This window comes from Bubalus bubalis, chromosome 7 (genome assembly GCF_019923935.1).
Source record: "Bubalus bubalis isolate 160015118507 breed Murrah chromosome 7, NDDB_SH_1, whole genome shotgun sequence".
In the NCBI taxonomy this organism is placed as follows: Eukaryota; Metazoa; Chordata; class Mammalia; order Artiodactyla; family Bovidae; genus Bubalus; species Bubalus bubalis.
The window spans coordinates 2,691,289-2,697,288 of NC_059163.1; positions in this window are offsets into that span (position 1 = coordinate 2,691,289).

Consider the following 6,000-nt stretch of genomic DNA (forward strand, 5'->3'; position numbering starts at 1 on the left):
GTCCCCTCCTAACACTATGACTGGAGGGTGGGAATTCAGTAGATGAATTTCAGGGGGATGCAGACAGACCCTAGCACGGAGCGTTGTGTTGGGTCACTCTGAAGTCGCGTGGGTGGAGAGGGGTGCCTTGTGTCCGTCACGTGTACTCTGTCCAGCCCACCCGCTGACTTTGTCACCAAGGATCCTGCTCTGGAATAGACTTGAGTCCCCCACGCCTGGTTCTGAATCACATGTTAACTTCATCTGCTAAATGGAGACCGCGACATCATGAATGGCTGCGGAATGAAACCCGGGATACCGCGGCTCGGCGGACGGTGGAAGGTGCCCTGTGTGGGCCACGGGGGCTACTCGCGCCCCTCTTTGGTGCTGGGAGAAGGGCAGGGTGTGGACAGAAGCAGGGTCCTGGAGTGGGCAGCAGGCGGCAGCGAGATCTGCTCATGGAGACCCCACCTCCTCGGGTCCAGGGATGCAGTCAGACCAGCCGGCGTCTCAGCCATGGAGATCAGGTGACTCACTCTGTAGAAGTTATTTTTAAGTGACTGGAAGGCTGGCAAGGAAGCTGCCTGACAGCAGAGCTGATTACCGCCCCCCACACAGAGGGAGCAGGCCTGAGGCTTCAGGCAGGCGCTGAGCCCCACCCCCGGCAGCTCTGCAGAGGGGCAGACCCTCGGGCCTGTGTGCAGCCGACAGCCAGGGAAGGCAGCCCATCTTCCTGGACAGCCCTCCTAACCCCCAGTCACCCCAGGAGACTGTCTACAAGTCCCCCCATCCCGGCCAGCACCCAGGATCTCACTCCACCTGCCCACTCAGCCTTGTGGGCCCGTGGCTAAGAGTGGGGCCCCAGCCTGCACCCCCAGTCTCGGGTCAGCACCCCCACCCAGCCCCGTGCTGCACCCTGACCCCCAGGTCCCTGCAGGCCCAGTGCTCTCTTAGCTGGCCATCCTATCTTGTCTAAGTCTGGTCTTTAATGCCCGTTTACAAACAGACCCCTCCCCATGCCAGTGCTCAGAGTCAAACGGCCTCCTCAGAGGACATCACTGTTTACGGAAAAGCTGGACAAGTGTGAGACTGGAGGACATCACCTTTATTCTCCTATCACCCCTACACTCGTGGGAGCATGCACACACATGCACACACATACACGCACGAGCACATGTGTGAAAGCACACATGTGTGCACACATACACACATGGCTGCACACTTGTGGTACATGTGTGTATGCGTACACATGAGTGCACAATGCACATGTGGGTGCTTGTGTACATGCACCATGCACACGTGTGTTCACACATGCATGAGCAGACATACGCAGGCACATGTGTGTGTGAGTATATGCACAAACTCACGCCTGCATGCATACGCACACGTGCAGGCACACATGTGTGCACATATATGCACTGCACATACGTGTGCGTGCAAGCATAAGTGCACGCGTGCATTGTGTGCATGCATGCACGAGCACGTGTGTGCAGACACACATGTATATACACACACAAGTGCACATGTGCAGGTACACACACGTATGCATCCGTGCGTGAACACACATGCAGGACACACACATGTGTGCGTACGTGCACAAGTGCACATGTGCAGGCACACACGTGTGTGCATGTCTGTGTATGAGTGCACACGTGCAGGCACACACACGTGCACAGCCACTCCCTGGAATGCCTTCCTCCCCAGCTGATGCAGTCCTTGGCAAGTTTCAGGCGATGCTGGCTCTTCCCATGGTGCTCAGGGCTCACGTCCAGGCGGGACTGAGGTGGAAACTGCAGACCTAGCGCTGTTCGAAGGTCTCCCTCTCCCCAGGCGTCAGGGTCCCCCAGACGCACCGGGGATGGGTAGGTCAGCAGCTCTGTCCTTTGCTCAGCCCTGGCGCATCTGTAGGGATTTCGGTGCAGGCAGAGGAGGGGGAGGGCCCATCCTGGGGGAGAGGTCCTGAGGTGACACTCAGAGCTGGCTCCTCCCCAGCATGCCCGTGGGGCCCTGGCTCCCCTCAGCGCCCATTCCTGGTGGTCTGGCCTCAGCAGGCTTAGCCTTGCCCTCCCATGCATCCCCTTAGAGGGCACCGCCTTAGAGGACCCTGTCTGGCCCATTCTGCGGGGTCCCTGCACACAGGTTCTGCCTAATTGGTTCTGTCAGCTCGTCTCTGGGTTGACTGATGTCTCCCTCCTCCTTGGAGGGCTTTCCCACCTGGCTTCCAGGGGTGCGCCCTGCACTCCTCCCCAGCCCTGCTTCCCCAGACTCTGTCTGGGTGCCTTGCCTCTCCCCTCCTGTCCTCTCCGCGTCAGGCCTCCTAGGCTCTCGCCCTGGTGCCCTCTGTCCCAAGTACCCTCTCTCAGGCCCAGGGCCTTGCAGTCCATCGTGAACCATATGTCCAGCCTGGCTCCCCCTCCTGGACCCCTGAAGCCTGTAACCAACCCTCTCAGCAGCATCTCCCTCGGGGGCTCCGGCACACGGGCTTCTGAACCAGACAGGCCCCCCGGGGCCCCCATCTCTCCTCCCCACTGCTGCTCCGCCCCTTCCTGTCACGTGCGGGGGCTGCATTCTGCCAGCCCTGGGTGGACGTCGGCTCTGTCCTCTGCCCCGTGTCTGGACACAGCCGACCTGCCAGCTGCCTCTCCCCCACAGTGGTCCCCCTGTGTCGCCCGCCGTTGTCCAGCCTGGACGACTGGATCGCGCCCTTGCTGCTCTCTCTTGGCCCTGCAGTCCCTTCCGACAGAGCCTCCGGGAGGATCCTGGCAAATTCTCACCAGAGCCTGTCACATCTGCACCCAGGCCCCCCAGCGTGCTCACCCCCCAGTGAGTCCCTCCTGTGTCCTCCGGGGCTGGTCCACAGTGCCCCGCTGCCTCTGAGCACCTCTTCCCGGGGCCTGCCCCCTCTCACACTGCCCCTGCATGCAGCACTTGGCAACTCTTTCCCCTGCCAGGCCCACGCCGGCCTCAGGACCTTTGCACGCTCTGTGTCCTCTGCCTGTGATGCTCCTCCCCGAGATCCCACCTGGTTCCCTCACTTGCCCCAGGGTTTACCCACACACCACCTTTAAGATGTGGCGTCCACAGTTTTGACAGTCACCCTGCAGCATTTCACTTCCTCTTATTCGCCTTTCCTGCAGCACTTACCGGTGTGTAATTCACCATCTGCATCATCAGTCTTGTGTCTGCTTCACTCAGAATAAAAGTGCCACTCGGGCAGGAATCTGCATTGATGGCTGACGGATCCCAGCCTCCCCCTGCCCCGCCCAGGACTCAGCAAGGCTAAGCCTGCTGAGACCAGACCACCAGGAATGGGCGCTGAGGGGAACCAGGGCCCCACAGGCGTGCTGGGGAGGAGCCAGCTCTGAGTGTCACCTCAGGACCTCTCCCCAGGGCCTGGCACTGGGCAGATGCACACTCAGTATCTACTGAATGACTGAATGAGCAAATGAATTAGTGGACATGTCCTGACCCTCCCAGTGGAAGTCCAGCTCCCTGGCCCGGCCTTGCATAAGGTTCTGGCCACCATCCCAGTGAGCCCAGCCTTCCAGTCATCCCAGCCAACGAGCCAGACCCGAGTGCCACCATCTTGGGCCTTCCAGCCCAGACCACCCCGCAGGCGAGGTCCACCGAGTGATCTCAGAAAGGCCACTGGCAGAGCCTCGTCGGCATTCCTGACCCACAGAGCTGTGAGCTAGAATTACATGACTCTTGCTTTGCACCACCAAATCTCAGTCATGGGATCTGGGATCTGGGCTCTGGGTTGATGCAGCAGAACCAGCTTCACCCCACGCACCCCAGGACTGCACAGGTAGCCCCTACCTGTCTCAAGGGTGGAGTCTGGCACCTGATGTTTGGCTGCCAGCTTTTGGGTTCCTGGCTGGAGCGATGAGAAGACAGGGAAGCTGCCTTCAGCACCCAGTTACTGAGCGCGCGTCCGGGGCCATGACGACCACACTGCCATTGATCACACGATGACTGCTGGCCAGGAACTGGCTCAAGGGCTTTATAAACACTTCCTTGTTCAAAACCAGCAACAGGGGCAAGCGTTTCCGGAGTGGAGGCCTTATGCGGGACGCTACTCTCAGCCTCTGTCACGACACCTCCGTTTTACAGCCGGGGGACCAGACGTGGGCGAGGCCGAGCCCGCTGCCCCCTCTCAGCCGTCTCCCCCTCCCCTGCCCCAGCCCCCCGCCCCCTCGGAAGCTGTCTGCAGCTACACCAACGTCTGAAGGTGGAGACCACGGTCCTCCTGCCTTCCTGGCTGACCCATGGGTCTGGGAGAAAACCCAACTCAGTCACAAAGGGTTTGGTTTGACGGAACATAAAAGCCGTGGGACTCCTGACTGGCCGCCCTGGATCAATCACGGCCCCGCTGTATCGTTTCCTGGACTGTTGTAACAAAGTGCCACAAACTAGGGGCTTCAAACAGCAGATGTGGGTCCTCTCGCAGCTCTGGGGGCCAGACGTCTGAAACCCAGCCATCCGAGGGGCCCTCAGGAAGACCACGCCCGTGCGTGTCCCGGCTTCCGTCAGCTGCAGAAATGCTTGCATTCCTTGGCTCGTGGCCGCCTCACTTGGTCTCTGCCCCCGTCTTCACACGGCTTCTCCTCCTATAGGTACGTCAGTCATGTGAGATTGGTGGTGGTGTTGTCGTGTCTGACTCTTTGTGACCCCATGAACTGCAGCACACCAGGCTTCCCTGTCCTTCACTATCTCCCAGAGTTTGCTCTAAGTCATGCCTGTCGAGTTGGTGATGCCAATCAACCATCTCACACTCCATCACATCCTTCTCCTCCTGCCCTCAATCTTTCCCAGCATCAGGGTCTTTTCCAATGAGTTGGCCAAAGGATTGGAGCTTCCGCTTCATCAGTCCTTTCAGTGAATATTCAGGGTTGATTGGCATTAATGGGATTAGGACTGACTTCAGCATAACTAACTACGTCTGCAAAGACCCTATTTCCAGGTGGGGTTTCATTCGGAGGTTCCAAGTAGATGTGAATTGGGGGGGACATGTTCACTCCAGTACACCCTTCTGGAGCCCCCAGACCCTTACCTGTCCAGGCCCCTTTTTCTGATCTGAATGTTCTTGGTGGGAGGGTCCATAGGGCCTGTGTACAACCCCGTCCCAGCCCTGCCCTGCCTACCTGCCTCCCATCCACACGAGAGCTAACGGGAGGCGGCAGGTTCACATCAGGGGCTGGGGTGGCGGGCCCCTCACCGCACTGTTACGCATCTGCCTGCACGCAGTTAACGAGCCCCTGGGGGGTGGGGTCCAGGAAAGCCTGGTTGGGCTGAGCCCCACGCTGTGCAGTCTGGCCTTAGCTTCACTGTACCCCTGCACTCAGGGGAAAGTTCGGCTGGGACACCGGAGCCCTGGGGCAGGCTCGGTGATGTGTCCAGTGCCCCCTGGCAGCCGGAGGCCTGGAGCAGGGCCAGAACCTGGCTCAGCTGCAGGGCTGAGGTCAAGATGGCAGTGCCCCGGGCAACCCAGGCCCACGGGCAGGCTGGCGTCTGCATGGTGTCCGTCTTCAGCTCTAGGAAGACGGTGTGCGCTGGGCCTCCGGGCAGAGGGCCACCAGCGGGGGAACTGGCCGCGGGCCCAGCCTCACTCCACAGGAAGGCCGCCCTGCTGACCCCAGCGGGCTGCTCGGGAAGGCGGTCAGGCCGGGCGCCAGGCGCTGCTGCCTGGGATTCAGGGAGCAGAGCGCCTGGTCTTGCAGCTAACGGCCCTGGGATTTCTGCGGGAGGACGGACCCCTCTCCTGGGCTGGGCACTGCGGACTCCCCAAGGGCAGCTCGGGGAAGAGGCCAGGGGAGGGGGCTCAGGGTCACTCACTTCCCGCCCCCCCATCAGGCCCTCCCTGCGGCCCTGGAGCCCCTCCAAGCCTGGCAGGCAGACCCACATTCCGCCCAATGTGAGGGGGTGCTAAAGGGGGCGGTGAGAGGGTGCACTTGGAAGACCCCAGGGAAGGCCACGTAGGGCCTGCTCCCCCACCCCTGTGTATCCATGGACCTGTGACAC